Source organism: Schistocerca americana, chromosome X (assembly GCF_021461395.2).
Source record: "Schistocerca americana isolate TAMUIC-IGC-003095 chromosome X, iqSchAmer2.1, whole genome shotgun sequence".
Classification (NCBI taxonomy): Eukaryota; Metazoa; Arthropoda; class Insecta; order Orthoptera; family Acrididae; genus Schistocerca; species Schistocerca americana.
Window position 1 is genome coordinate 901,690,342 of NC_060130.1, and position 16,990 is coordinate 901,707,331.

Sequence of the window (16,990 nt, forward strand, 5' to 3'; positions counted from 1 at the left end):
AAAGTTTTATGCAATGTGTTATTTCAAAGCAAACTGTAAAAATTTGAAAATTGGCAGCAGTTTTTAAACAAAAAATGGTATGCTGACAGTATTATCCCTGAATATTCTTTTGGACATGTAGTTTCTGAAAACATGTTAGAATTGTCCAATTAAATTTTCATAAATTAATTTTATTGTTAAATGAGAAAAAATATTTTGGACAATTCCTCACCCCCCCCCCCCCCTGGAAAACACTGAAAAAATTAGGAAGTAAACCACTTTTCTTCCACCAACTTTGAGGACTCTTTGCTCAGAGAATAAGTATGACCTGTTGCTGTGATTATATCAACTTCACACAGAATATGAGAGAAAGAAACATCACAATCATCATCATCAGGCCAACAGCACAGGGATGGTCCAAGAGGATGCATGAACCTTACTGTAATATGTCCTCCTTCACAATTCACCTTCTCAACAATTCCCAAATACCAAGAAGAGTCATATGTGCATGCAACATAGCAGTTGGGCTGCACAGTGCATTCTGGTATTAGTGGCGGAAGTGCATCAAAGAAGTCATGCACAACACTAAGACCTGTATCACAGCTCCGCCTTTTTGCTCCGATCTTGGTTGGTGATAATGGTACAATATGATGCACAGATCATGTTCCAGGAATTGTTTTTGCACTTGTGAAGCATTGAGAAAAATAATGTCTGACTTCTACCATTTCATCCTTTGAAACAAAGACAATTGAAATGCCTTGCAGTTTTTCGCGACAGAATTCAAATACCTGGGAAGCTGTAAGTATCTGACCTTTGTAAACTCCTTGTAACCTTGTTTTTGTAACAAGTCTTTCAATAGTGCCACCAATACCATCACAAGGAGATTTGCCATGGCTGGTAGCAAGAAAAGGACCAGTTGCACTTTATGTTGAAGTCGTGCTCATGGTAGCGCATATTCCTAAGGTTCTTACAATTTTTATATTGTGCAGCACAACCATCAATGAAATATTCAACATTAGCAAGGTGAATTTCTGGAAATTCACACTTTAAAAAATTCAATACAGTCTTCTGAGTCTGGTACACCATGGCAACAAGATGTTCTAGATCATTAGAGACAATACAAATACTTTTTGCATGCAACTGTTTGTTCTTTCTGTAATATATATGGACAGTGTGAAGAGTGCAGGTGCCACTGTTCCAATGGTACCCCTGAACTTCATCGTGAACAACAAAATTGAGATTTGCACTGAAATCCATTAAAATTAACACTGATCCTTCAAGTGTTTCCTTCTTCATTTTCAGATAATCAGATTTTGATTGAGAAATGAAAGAGTGTGGAGTAAGTTTTTCAATTTTCTTAAATAGTGTGTCACAGAATTCTGATGGAGAAGTGATTTGAACACTTAAAGTCATTCTATCAGTTGATACCCATTGACCATAGTGAACCATCTCTTCGGGATCATAGTCTTCTATTTCATTTTGTAAGTGGGTTTGAAGCAATGAACTGGTGGGGCATTTTTCACACAGACGAAGCATACAGGCTCAGTTATTTATATCACATGTTGTTATTTTAATTATATCTTGCTATGTTTCTTTACCAGAAATGGAATTTGGAAGCAATTTTACGTTTTGGTGGTAAATGCACACACATATGGTATGTGTTCCTGATGATTCTTCAAGTATACACTGTTTTGGCTGTAGAGAAGCACAATTTGATAATCCTACTTTGTCTTCTCGATACTTCTTTTTATAGAGAGAATACAGTTCAGTTAAATTACTTAAAACAAGATGTTTTTGTTGATAGGTATTTTTGCTGGTGCTCACTTTTGTCTTTTTTCCCAGGCATTGTTCTTGTGTTTCCGTCATCAAAATAAAATCTCTCAACTTTTTCCACTGTATCATGTAGCAATGTCTTTCCTCTTTTCTGCTCAGCCGTTGATAAAAGACCCTTCTGCATTAAGAGAGCTCGTGCTTGTCGTACCAAATATTCAGAAACCTGAAATTTGGAACAGACTTTCTGTCGACACCAAGTTGGTGACACAAGAGTAAGTAACTGAATTTTTTCATGATTATTTGCATATTCAATTTTCTGTTTGATTTTGTCGATGAGTTCATCATGATGTTGTGCCTTTTCTTCCAGTTCGGTTAAATCACTGTCAGGGGTAGTGCTTGCATCAGCAGCCAGCTCAACTTGATATGTATGTGAATTTTAGTTTTCAGAGCCCCAGCTGCTGATTCCAATTTTCATTTGGCTGCTATACACCGACAATGTCGAGCAACTGAATGCAGCTTTGCAGCAGATACTCCTAAGCTAGTATTGAGCACAGTTTTTTCAGGAGTACGCACCTTCCCATTACTGTCATTTATAAAGTCTGGTGATGAGTCGCCACTTGCTTGTTTTTTTTTATTAATAAAAAGTTTGATACAGGTTGGGCACATTTTCTCCCCAGGAATAACACTTAAGCCTCTCATTTTGAAGGTCTTTGCCTTTTCTAAACTAATTTATGCAATCGTTCATGGCGCTTGAAGGGATCACAGCAAACTTTCTTATGTAGAGAGAATCTGCGAGAGAATCTGTCTTCGTGTTTAACACACACACACACACACACACACACACACACACACACACACACTCACTCACACACACACACACGAAACACTTAAATCACAGTATGAATGACTGTTGCTTTGCTATACTAAAAGTTCTTGTTCTTCACTGGTCAATTCATTCACGCAAGTCAGAGCATTATCACACATATCTCGCAGATACTGTCCAAGAAAATACTGCCTACTTGTACTTTCCATACTGTTTCAGTCATAAAACCAATATCTGTCATAAATAATTCAAAATATGTTTGGTGTAAAATAAAAAGTAATTAAATAATGAGAAATCACTCTATGCCATTGTTTCAGTACAAAAGTATTTCACATTATTATTGCAACATTAGGGGACTTACTTTTGTTATGGAATGAATAGTTAAAAACTGCAACAACTGAATTTTTAACCAATAATTGACTCTGGGTACAACTCGGTAGAAGAGCTCAGAACTGCATGCTCAGTGAACACATTACTCAAAACAAAGGAACTTGTTGATACAATACATGTAGTGACAATAAAACAGTGTTCTCAGATATGATTTGTTCCTAGGAATATCCAGTGTAGTCAACTTCAGCAATTTAGGGGTGACATGAATTAGCAACATCAATATTTCTTTTACAATAATGTTGTTTTTCACACTTACCATTATTTCTACAAGCTGTTTCTTTTTGTGTGACATAATGGAATATTTATAATAATACTGTAAATTTTTCGAAGGTATCTATGAGGGGGCAACACCTTAAAAAATTATAATGTCCATGCATGGATTTTGTTTAAAAGAAATTATTTACAATTTTTTCTGAGATGTAGATGATGGATATTCACTAAAAGAAGCATTACTATAAAAATATAAAGCTTCCTCTTTAACTAAAAATCAAGCTTCCACTGCAAAAACTGTAGGAACTATTGCATTTTTAAATTACAAAGGAGCTTGTCTACGAAAGCCTAAATTCCTGAATTTATACAACTTCTTATCATCATAAGTGAAAAAGTAATTGACCTGCAACATTTAAATTTTGGAAATGTGAATATATGTAGGTAAACTTCCACCACCCAAAATTTCAAGGATCTGCATAATGATGGGTGTCATTTCCTAAAATTTCTGGATGATTTGATGTGGAATGACCCACCATCAACATGGACTTTCAGAGATGATGGCCCACTCGTGTATCCTTTATGACTTCACAACACAAAGCTTTACACCTCGCCTGGGCCCATCAACACCAACATTTGGACTGTCGATGACTGGAAACATGTTGCCTGGTCGGACGAGTCTCATTTCAAATGGTATCGAGTGGATGGACGTGTACGAGTATAGAGACAATCTCATGAATCCAGGGACCCTGCATGTCAGCAGCGGACTGTTCAAGCTAGTGGAGGCTCTCTAATGGTGTGGGGCGTGTGCAGTTGGAGTGATATGGGACTCCTGATACATCTAGATACAACTCCGAAAGGTGACAGATGCGTAAGCATCCTCACTAATCACCTGCATCCATTCATGTCCATTGTGCATTCTGACGGACTTGGGCAGTTCCAGCAGGACAATCTGACACCCCTATGTCTAGAATTGCTACAGAGTGGCTCCAGGAACCCTCTTCTGAGTTTAAACACTTCCGCTGGCCACCAAACTCCCCATGCATGAACATTATTAAGTGCATCTGGGATACCTTGCAACATGCTGTTCAGAAGAGAGCTCCACTCCCTCATACTCTTACGGATTTATGGACAGCCCCGCAAGATTCATGGTGTCAATTCCTTCCAGCATTACTTCAGACATTAGTTGCGTCCATGGCATGTTGTATTGCACCACTTCTGTGTGCATCAAGTATAGTTTCAGAAAGATTGGTTACTGAAATTTTAATGGATATTAATAAAATGTTCCTAACCAATTCTTTGTCACTAAACTTTGAAACAACACACTATACACAGTTCAGAATTTGTAAGGTGTTTCCCACCAGTATATGCCTAAAATATGATGACAAACACATAGAAGTTGACAGTGTTAAATTATTGGTATTACAGCTTGATGGTAAGTTCAACTGGGAGCAGCACACCACAGAACTGCAAAGCCCTGAAATAAATCTCTATTTGCAGAGTGAATGTTGTCAGACTTAGGTCATAGAAAAATTAAAAAGCTGGCATACTATGCTTACTTTCATTCCATAATGTCTTACAGGGTTATTTTTTGGGTTAACTCATCATGGAGAATGAGTCATTAAGTGATGCCTTTGATTATTTCTTACAAACCATTACCACTATCTTTAATGAATAGTGTCTCCTCATCATTAAACACTATAGATTTACTGCAAGGAAAAAACAAAAGAGAAATGTAACTGATGAGTATACACTTTACTTGAATAATTTAAGGATTACGTCAGAAATGTACCACGACAAGTCTTGTACTAATAATGAGTATAAACATTCATGTTCCAAATTAAAAAAGCTTTCCAGAAAATATACCTTTTCTGCAAAGAAAGGAGCCAATGATAACTATATTTTTCAGTTCAGTAACAAATGTAAAGCAGCAAGGAACATAGTTAAAGTGGAAACAGGGCTCCTTTAAGAGCAGATGAGCTAAATAATAGAGTCATAAAGTCTGGAAAATTAACTATGTCAGATAAAAGTAATTTAGATGACAATGAGGATAGACTTCCATATTCACAGGAAACAGAGTCGGCAGTACACTTGCCAAAAGCAACTCCAGAACTGAAAACATGCATTAGGATTGGGATTAGATTAGATTTGATTCAGTTCTCGTTCTGTAAACCCAAAAATGAGATAATTCTTGTGGGTATGGAACACATCAGAAAGTATAACATAAAAAACATATAACATGTGATAATATAATGGTCATTTTCCTGATTATGTGTCATGAGATTGTTAAGATATGTGAATACATTACAGTAAACTGGAATTGCTAATATTTAAAGAAGAAACACTCTGTCAGAATGAAACATAGCTATGTACTTTTAAAAAATTTATCATACACAAAATACAATATGAGATCAAGTGCTGTCAAAACTGAAATGTAACATACCTTTTTACTTACACTGGTCTAAAAGTCCCTGTAGAAAATAGATACTATATACATTCCACTGTCTTACCTTACAACAACAGGATGTTTCGAGAGGGAACATTTCCATACAGCCTGAAACTGGCAATTGTCTTGCCCATGTACAAACAAGGAGGCAGAAATTCACCCTAAAATTACAGACCTGCACCAATAATATAAAAAATTATTGAAAGTTTAATGGAAGACCAATTAAATGCAGCATTCCCACAAGTTTCCTCAAGTGAAATTCCCTGGTTTCCAGCCAAGTTTTAGCATTTTTCCCTGACAAATTTTGAGCTCTCAAGGGTAAGTAAAGACATAAGTAGACAAAAAAATTTTACAGACTTCTGTATTTCTCCCCCGTGTGAGCAAAAATGTTAAGTACCAACATCAACATCTTTTGTAATGACTGTTTTTAGATGGAGAAAGCAGGCAAAATAGTATGTGTGTTTCACTAAGACCACTGTTATTTTATTTCAATAAAACAAAACACATTTGGTGACAAAAACACACATTTCCTTGGAGTCGCAAGACAGATTTAAAATACCTGCACTGATTTGAGAAATAACCTCAGAAAAAAGTAGGCCTCTTGAAAGAAGTGTATATGGCAGTGAAGAGCTGTGTAAACCAACAGTATGGGTGACCGCCATTAAAATGTTGGTTCTACTATGTTCGTTATTGTCAGTTATTACCCACTGTGTTATGTCTATTATTTTACAGGTAGTGTGTGAGTTATCTTTCGAGAAATATATTAGTACATAGCACACAAACTGCCAGTGACAGCCACAATTTTCTCCATATCATCCATGCTTTCTGATATATAAATTACTTTAAAAGTGCCAAAATGTATAGAATAAATAAAATGTCTATAAAATGCCGCACTGTACAATGTACTTGGGGTGAGGCAGTCAAAATTCCTGAAATCCATCACCTGTGGCCTCTGACCTGCCACGAAGCACCGCAGTCCTGTGTCCTTGGATAAACCACAAAAATCCAAAGCATTATGCAACACACAAACAGACCCAGCCTGTGGTCAGATTGATGAGTCAAAATCTGACGGACAGAGCTTGTGCATTAGTGGGAAATGATGGGCTTGAGATCAGAAGGCTTGATCCGTTAGAGATACCCACAGAAATGGCCTGCGGTTATGGCCTGTAGTGGAAGTCCACTCACGTGGCCAACTATTCACATGTCACAGATAGCATCCTGATTAGATGATAAGGAGGTAATCAATCCATGCACCACCCACACTGAAGAGCCAAAGAAACTAGTACCCCTTCCTAATTTCGCGTACAGTCCCTGGCAACACACGGAAGTGCCACAACACGACGTGGCATGGACTCAACTAATGTCTGAAGCAGCACTGAAGGGATTTGACACCATGAATTCTATAGGGCTGTCCATAAATCCACAAGAGTACGAGGAGGTGGAGATCTGTTCTGAACAGCATGTTGCAAGACATCCCAGATATGCTCAGTAATGTTCGTGCCTGGGGAGTATGGTGGCCAGTAGAAGTGTTTAAACTCAGAAGAGTGTTCCTGGAGCAATTCTGGGTGGGGTGTCACATTGTCCTGCTGGAATTGCCCAAGTCCGTCGGACTGCACAATGGACATGAATGGATGCAGGTGATCAGACAGGACACTTACGTACGTGTCACCTGTCAGAGTCATATCTAGACTTATCAAGGGTCACTTACTACTCCAACTGCAAACGCCCCACACCATTACAGAGCCTCCAACAGCCTGAACAGTCCGCAGCTGACATGCAGGATCTCTGGATTCATGAGATTGTCTCCATACCCGTACACATCTATCCACTCGATACAATTTGAAACAAGACTCGTTCAACCGTGCAACACATTTCCAGTCATCAACAGTCCAATTTTGGTGATGACAGGCCCAGGCGAGGTATAAAGCTTTGTGCTGTGCAGTCATCAAGGGTACACGAATGGGCTTTTGGCTCTGAAAGCCCATAGCGGTGATGTTTCATGGAATGGTTCACACACCAACACGTGATGGCCCAGCATTGAAATCTGCAGCAATTTGCAGGAGAGTTGCACTTCCGTCACGTTGAGTGATTCTCTTCGGTCTTTGTTGGTTCCTTTCTTGCAGGATCTTCCGAAGTAAGAGTGATTTCAGGTGTGCCGCAGGGGAGTGTCGTAGGACCGTAGCTATTCACGATATACATAAATGACTTTGTGGATAACGTCGGAAGTTCACTGAGGCTTTTTGCGGATGATGCGGTAGTATATTCAGACGTTGTAACAATGGCAATTTTTTCTGAAATGCAGGAGGACCTGCAAAGTATTGATGCATGGTGCAGGGAATGGCAATTGAATCTCAATGTAGACAAGTGTAATGTGTTGTGAATACATCGAAAGAAAGATCCCTTATCATTTAGCTACAATATAGCAGGTCAGCAACTGGAAGCAGTTAATTCCATAAATCATCTGGGAGTAGGCATTAGGAGTGATTTAAAATGGAATGACCATGTAAAATTAATCGTCAGTAAAGCAGATGCCAGACTGAGATTCATTGGAAGAATCCTAAGGAAATGCAATCCAAAAACAAAGGAAGTAGGTTACAGTACACTTGTTCACCCACTGCTTGAATTCTGCTCACCGGTGTGGGATCCATACCACGTAGGGTTGATAGAAGGAGAGAGAAGATCCAACGGAGAGCAGCGCGCTTCGTTACAAGATCATTTAGTAATTGCGAAAGCGTTATGGAGATGATAGATAAACTCCAGTAGAAGACTCTGCAAGAGAGATGCTCAGTAGCTCGGTACGGGCTTTTGTTGAAGTTTCGAGAACATACCTTCACCGTGGAGTCAAGCAGTATATTGCTCCCTCCTACGTATATCTCGTGAAGAGACCATGAGGGTAAAATCAGAGAGATTAGAGCTCACACAGAGGCATACCAACAATCTTTCTTTCCACGAACAAAACGAGACTGGAATAGAAGGGAGAATCGATAGAGGTACCAAAAGTACCCTCTGCCACACACCGTCAGGTGGCTTGCGGAGTATGGACGTAGATGTAGATCTTTCTTCAGCCACAGCAATGTCGGAGAGTTGATGTTTCATGAGATTCCTGATATTCAGGATACATTCGTGAAATGGTCATATGGGAAAATCCCCACTTCATCGCTACCTCGGAGATATTGTGTTCCATCACTCGTACGCCGATTATAACACCTTGTACAAACTCACTTAAATCTTGATAACCTGCCGCTGTAGCAGCAGTAACCGATCTAACAACTGCGCCAGACACTTGTTATTTTATATACCCATTGCCGACTGCAGAGCCGTATTCTGCATGTTTACATCTCTCTGTATTTGAATATACATGCCTATACCAGTTCCTTTGGCACTTCATTGTAACTTGCACAAATACAATGAGAGTCAATACTAATGAAGATATGTAACAACTCACTGTAACGATGATCGCTGAGCTGCAGACAGGCACGTAGGAAACACAATCACACACTGACAACTAAATTTTTGGGCATAGCCTTTGTCAGAAAACGAGAGTGCACATACACAATCACTCACACAACTCATGCACACATGACCGCCATCTCTGGCCACTGCATCAACAGTATCTGAGAATCAGATCCAAACAAACCACTCCTCATGCCTCCCTGCCTCTTGTCGGCAGCTGCTAGGCTAGTGGCAAGATGTGGTGACAGCACTGACTACAAGCTGAGGGGAGTGGTAGGGAGGGGAGAAGCAGTAAAAATGAGGGAGTAGGGAAGCAGCGCACATACTCATCTGCACCCAGCCTGCGATGATGCATGATATCTCAGTAAACAAATCATTTCATCTACTGATACAGAAACAAGATTTTCCAGTTTTTTTTATTTATTTCCCTGATAGTTCCTTGATTTTCCTGATATGTATTAATATTCCCTGATATTCCGTGATTTCCAGAACGTGTGGCAGACCGGAAATGATTCGTTTGAGTGTTACTACTTAATGGGACCCAATATGAATTCCGAAGTGGGCTGTCAACAATTAAGGCAGTTGAAGAAGTTGTATTATCAGTAGTGCAGGGTTTTGAAAATAGGGAGCACACCTATACAACTATAGCAGATTTAACTACAGAATTTCACACTGTCTCACGTAGCATTTTAATTAAGAGACTTGACAGATATGGAATGCCTGAAATAGAACAAGCATTACTGAAATCCTATTTAACAAAAAGAAACCAAACGGTGTTTGTAAACTCAAATAAAACATGAGACCTTAGCAAGATAAAATATGGGGTTCCATAAGGATCTACACTGGGATCTTGCTTATGTATTGTCTGTGTGAATGACCTATCCTACTTACTACCATATAAATCCACGATATATGCCAATGACACAAACTCTCATCGTATCACATAATGATATGAACTGCCAAACAAATCAACGGGAAAGGCACCTCACTGGTTTCAAAAATATACATTGACATTAAATAAAAATAAAACTGAACACACCCTCTTTTAGAAAACTGTTAGGCATATACCTTGATAAAAAATTATGTTGGAATACCCACCCAGAAAAGCTGTACAGTATGTTAGCAAAGGAGCGTGTGCTGAATATAGAAAAATGTTGATTACAGTTACATATTGAAGTGTCCGCCCCCCCCCCCCCCCGCCCAAAAAAAAAAAAAAATAAATAAATAAAAAATAAATCAATCCTGGCTGTTGTGATAAATTGATCTGTACTGAAGCTCAAGTTCTAGGTTAGGTTGGAAGGAGGAAATTTGGTTGAGAGTTGGCAAAGCCAACAAATGTGAAAGCAGAAAATCTGGTTGGGATAAGAAATTGACTGCTAAGGGAAGCCTACTGTTTACGTCTGTACCATATTGGAAAATGCAAAGATCAGTCTGTCACCACACCAGTTAGTTTCACATTTGTTAGCTTCATCAACTCACAACCACACTGTCTCCTTACAACCTAACCCATACCTCAGGCTAAGCTACAGATCAATGTGTCACCAGAACCAGTCCTTTTTGCTTTCACACTAGTTGGCTTCACCAACTAACAACAGAACTGTGAATATATGCATAAAAATGTGACATGATAGCAGCCATCAGCATTACGTATATCAATGGGAAAGCCAACAAGTTGTATCAAACATTCCTCTTGACCCGCTCATGTTTATCGCAAACTATGCCTTTTTCATACACACTTGCATTATGGAATACTTTGGGGAAACTCCGCTGGGATAAAAGAGGTTTTCCTCTGGCAGAAGAAAGCCATTAGATGTATTTTTCATTTGAGCGATGTAACTTCTTGCAGACAGTACTTTACTAAGCAGCAAATACTTACAGTATCTAATCTACACATGGTCAAAGTACTTATGCGTGCCAAACAAAATGTGCACATATGTGAAAGTAGATCCCATATGCACTCATGTGGAACCAGAAACAGGAACTTACTGGACATTGCTTGGACTCATTTAAGTGACGTCCAAAATAACTTTTTACAGTCATATTTTCCAACAACATACCACATGACAAGGGACATTGTATGAATACAAATTTAAAATCATTGTAAACAGATGGTCGAAAGAAAAAGAATTCTATTAATTTATATACAATGGAAAAAATGATGATTTTTATTATAAATGTGAATAAAGAACATTATAACAACCTAATTTGAGTCCTATAAAAACAGCATAAAAAACTAATTTAAAAATATAGTTGACCATGCACTGGATAGAAATGTATTCAGTAGGGCAGTTCAGAATGGGAGAGATCCTCCATGATGTACAGTCACGATAATGAAACTTCTAAGGTAGCAGGCACTGTTGCACAATAAGTGTAAAAGAAAGCGCAGGGCTATAGATAGAAAGATGCCAAATGAAACACATCTGACAATCCAGACAGCAATGCGTGAAGCCTTCAATGACTGCTGTAGTAGAATACTGTCAATTCCTCACAAAACACGAAGAAATGCTGGTAATATGTAAACGTTGTTAATGGCACCAAAGTTAAGTGAACAGTCACACATGAACAAGACTAGAACGGAAACTGAGAGTAGCAAAGAAAAAGCAGAAATCCTTAACCCTGTTTTCAAATGTTCTTTTCCAAAGGAAAACCCAGATGTATTGTCCCAATATAACTCCCATAACACTGAAAAGATGTATGTAATACATACTACTGTCAGTGGTGTTTAGAAACAGCTGAAATGGTTAAAACTGAACAATGCCCCAGGACCCATAGCATCCCTATCAGATTCTATACCCAGTTTGCAGCTGAGTTAACCCCTCTGTTAACTCCAATCTATCGTAGATCCCTCAAACAAAAAACTGTTCTTAGCAATTAGAAGAAAGCACAGGCCATCTGCCCACAAAAAGGGTAGCAGTAGTGATCCAATGTTCTTGAGATCCATTTGTTGTAGAAGCCTAGAACATATTCTGAGCTCAAACATAATTAGGTATATCGAACATAACGCCCACCTCCATGTCAACCAGGGTGGAATTTAAAAACACAAATAATGTGAAACCCAATTTGCACTTTTCTCACATGACATCCTGAGAGCCATGGATCAAGGCAGTTTAGTAAATGTAGTATTTCTTGATTTCTGAAAAGCATTTGACTCAGTATCACACCTACACTTATTATCAAAAAATTTTATCATTTGGGATATAAGACGAAATATGTGAGTAGACTGAACATTTCTTGGTAGGGAGAACACAGCACATTATCTTGTATGTAAAGTCATTGACAAGTGTAGAATTAACTTTTGGTGTACCCAACAGAAGTGTGTTGGGTGCCTTGCTGTTCATGTTGTATATTAGGCCTAATGATCTTGCATACAATATCAATAACAACCTCAGACTTTTCACAGTTATCTAAAATGAAGTACAGTCTGAATGAAGATGTACAAATAGATATTCAGTCAGACCCTGATAAGATTTCAAAGTGGTGTAGTGATTGGCAGCTTGCTTTTAATGTTCAAAAATGTAAAGCCCTTCACTTTACAAAATAAACAAAAAAAGTATCCTATGACTATAATATTAGTGAGTCACTGCTGGAATCCGTAGCTGGGTGTAACACTTGGTAGGGATATGAAGTGGAATGATCACATAGGCTCAGTCACGGGTACAGCAGGTAGTATACTGGTAGAATACTATGGAAATGCAATCAGTCTACAAATCATATAGCTTACAGATCACTCATGTGACCCATCCGCGAGTATTGCTCAAGTGTGTGGGACCCATATCAAATAAGACTACCAGGGAATATTGAACTTATACAGACAAAGGCAGCACAAATGGTCACCATTTTGTTTGAGCTGTGGAAGAGCAACATTGAGATGTTGAAGGAATTTAATGAGCAGACTCTTGAAGAGGAACAGAAACTATCCTGAAGCAGTCTACTGACAAAGTTTCAAGAACAGGTTAAAGTGATGACTCTACAAATATACAACCCCCACATATCGCTCCCATAGGGATCCTGAGGATAAGATTAGATTAATTACAGCACACAGAGGGGTATTTAAATAATCATTTTCCCCCCACATGGTCACAAAATTACTTATTATGTGATGAGTACAAGGCAAGCAATATCAGTGTAATAATATTTACATATGTTAACCATTTGTATATTTATGTATCTACTAATGATGCCTTGGACTACACAACAGTTGTTTACAGCCAAATAAATCAATTCACTTCAAAGTTTTCCACATTCAAAAAGTTTATGATGTGAACTAAAGAACATCCTGCAGATGCCTGTTCAAGGAACCAGGGATATTAACTACTGCTTCCCAATACATTTATTTCTTAATAATTTTTTTCATTTAAATTATACAGGGTGTCCATATATTATCTTTACAGCCCAACACTACCAACTTGAAAACTATATTAGATATTAACAAATGATTTCAACATGTGATAAGATAACTTATAAAGTTTCTTTCTTTTTTTTCCTTTTTTTAAAAATAATCTCAGGGTGACACAACTTGATGGATAATTGAACTTGAAAATCTCATAACATGTGGACACCACACTCAAAAACTCAGTGTTTGGCCTGGTTCGTACATGATGTTAGGAAGAACACACCTTACAGCTGGTAAAATTGTTGTTTATTAAAATACGACTATTTCGTGACTAAGCCGCATCATCAAGTGAGCAATGTTAAAAGACCATAGGCATACCAATCACATCTAGTCAATACTACGGTGAGCGAAAGGTGAAGTAGAAGTGCCCCATTCTTTAAAATGTGCCTGCATCAGTATGAGAGCAGAGCAGCTCAGTGGAGGGCAAGGCAAAAGCAGCCCATACAAACAACAAAAATATTTCTGGTTCATACAGATGACATCTGATCCCTCACACCACTAGACTTCTTCCTGTGGTGTTTCGTAAAGGATCTGGTCTACCGAATCAAACCTACAGGACTTCAAGACACGCATTTCCAATGCATTTGAACAAATCACCATGGCAATCTTGAATCATATGTGGAAAGAAATGGAATCTCGACTAGCCATCTATGACACTAATGGTGCACACACTGATGTGTATGAAAGAAGAAATAAAACTTTATCAGTCATCTTATCCCATGTTGAAAACCACTTGTTAATATCTAGTGTAGTTTTGTCTTAAGTTGTAAAGATAATTTATGGACACCCAGTATATCTTTTTTAAAGCCAACAGCTCAGCTCGTGGAATCAATACTACAAATAAGAATAATCTTCACAATCATTTAAAATCATTTTGGTTCCTCAAGGTTATTCAAGAACAGTTCCTTAAGGTTATTCAAGAACACACATTTTCAGTGACTTGCCACCAGCAATCAAAAGTTTACATATTTATACAGTTCAGTTTAAGAGGAATGTAAAGGATTTATTGGTGGCCAACTCCTTCTAATCCACTGATGAATTTTTAGTATAACCAACTAATGAGTATATGTTAATAATAATATCAAATAATGCAAGTATTCGTACAAACTGACTTCTGTACAAATTTATTGCAGTAATGTGACCATGCATGACTAACCATAATGGAATCGTCTATTAATCAGTGTATTTACATGATTTGTGATAATTTATGTATTACCTTTTAAATGAAAATATATTTAAGTTTTTTTTCCCCATCCATGAGGATCATTTCACTCGGGATCTAGGAAGTTACATCAGTACGTTTGTTTTTCTTTGTAAATATTTATGGTGTATTCGTGCTTGACATGTTCTAGACCCTGCAGGACCACCTCAATATGGATGGGTATATTAGAATGAAAAGTACATCTAATCTAATGCCCAGAACTTTATCTTTTTAGTTAGATAATATTTACAGAAAAATTATTCGAGATCCATCACTTAACAAAGTGTCAATGATCAGAGTGAAATTTTATTCCAACACGGAATTAAATACATTGTACTGTTAATTACAGTCAAATTACAGATCTAATTTCTCTGTTCTAAGAGGCAGAATATTGAGTTTTTCACTACACTGCTCTACTCCCATCATTTATGACCACCAACGAGCACTATAATAATCAACATTATTCATTACCAACATTTACCAAACAATGTTGCCTAAGCATGTTAGCTCATACTGTTGAAACTGTATGGGTAAAAAAATGATAATCCTCGCCACAGTACGTATTCCAATTACCGTGCTCTCAACAGAATGTGTGTCTAGTGACCTCTGAGAAAATAGCAAGAAAGAAGTTGTTAACTAACGTGAGATTTTCTGTCCTGTTCACTTCAGGTATACATGTGCATTTATAATCAGCACATAACAACTCAAGTCACATTGTCAGAAAGTGGTATTATCTATTAGAAAGGGTGGGTACTTTTGTTAACAAAATATTAACTTTTATTATTTTACAGGTCAAAACCTTAATCCATATATTACATATATATATATATATATCCTGCCAAAACTATGTTTAAATTTAGAAAATAAGTGTGGTATTCAGATGTAAAACAACTGCATTCAACAGTATAAAGTATCTTGTTACCAGATACTCAATGACCACACCCTTCTGCATGGAAGAATGCATGTTACTGCACATCAACCCCCGTCTTCGCTTGTAGTATTCAACAATATTGGGGATGGGCTTGGGACATGAATACCGAATATTACAATCTACTAATCAACGAACGATACAAACCGAAACATACAGAAAGTGTTTCTCTGTATCATGTCAACTTGCTTGACTGTAAACAGTAGGTACGACCAGAATCACATGGTAAAAATTTATCATTATTCACGTTCAGCAGCTGTCAACCAAAACAAAGGAGATAAGCGTGATATGAGACTTAGATTTATTTTGTGGAGCTTTACGAATTCGAAACACACGAACTAAACAAACATGAAAGGCACTGACAATTCACGAAAGAGGTAAGTACGGATGTAGACCCGATGTTTCAATGGAGCCTGGTCACACAAGAATCTAAATTTCTGAAAATATCTCAGTGGAAACAGAATTGTTTGTGTTTATGCGACAGTTTGCTCAAACAAACTTCTCAGCAAAACAAATGCTATCATTTCGTGCCTCACCTTATATTATCGGCATTGAAGAAGTCCTCCTCTTCTGCTGAGTAACACATCACATGAGAAACGTAAACACGCGTCACTAACGATTAACACACGGATTAAGTCAATTTAAGCTAGAGAATTCATTGCCCATTATCTGCCGAAACTTTTGTACTTTGTTTTTCCGCCATATTCAACAACCTTACCACAGATAACGAACCACAAACTGTCATTCAGTTGTTACTGGCTTTGTGTCAATATCGCGGTGTAGAGTTCTGTGTGGATGTCGCAGATATGTCATTCGGAAAAAAGAAAATGCCATGTTAGGAATTAAGGTCTAGATTTTCAGAAACGGAAAATATTACTTATGTTGTATTAAATGAAAATTGAACATTTATACGACACTGTCTTTGATGAAAAAGTCTAATGACAGTCTTTTATAGTGTACAGTACATGAATAATGCCGTAGTTAAAAAGAAAAACCGATCTCCGCCTGTCTTGCACAAATTCATGTAGTTACTTTTCAGCCATTATCATTATTAACGTAATGTAAAACTTGCAGTAGCCAGTTCAGAAAAATGCCTGCAAGGTGTGAGATGTGGAGCGGGAAACAATCGTGCATCTATCTGTCGTCCGCCCTTCTGCGGCCAATTGTCTGTGTTATTGCCCACCCGAAAAATATTAACTTACCAGTAGACTTCATTGTCAGTCTTTTTCTGTTTCATTGTTCTTCATTCATGATCGCTCATTTCTTTTACATTTTTATGTGCCGGTATTGCGGCGATATCAAAGAGGAAAATTTTAGTCAAACTTGCATGTAGACATCATCTGATAAATGTAAGCAAGAAACAAATTAAAACTCTGCAATTGGCAATGCTTTAGTTG

General features: G+C 37.7%; 1 protein-coding gene across 2 annotated transcripts in view; it reads right to left on the reverse strand.

Annotated features, from left to right (window-relative positions):
* Window positions 1-16,331, reverse strand: part of LOC124555034 (cyclin-dependent kinase 17-like) — a 204,598-nt gene extending 188,267 nt beyond the window's left edge. For both annotated transcript variants that reach the window (XM_047128796.1, XM_047128797.1), the window contains exon 1: window positions 16,130-16,331. The gene's annotated coding sequence lies outside the window, so the exon portion shown is untranslated. The remainder of the gene's footprint in view (window positions 1-16,129) is intronic.
* Between the last annotated feature and the right edge of the window lie 659 nt (window positions 16,332-16,990).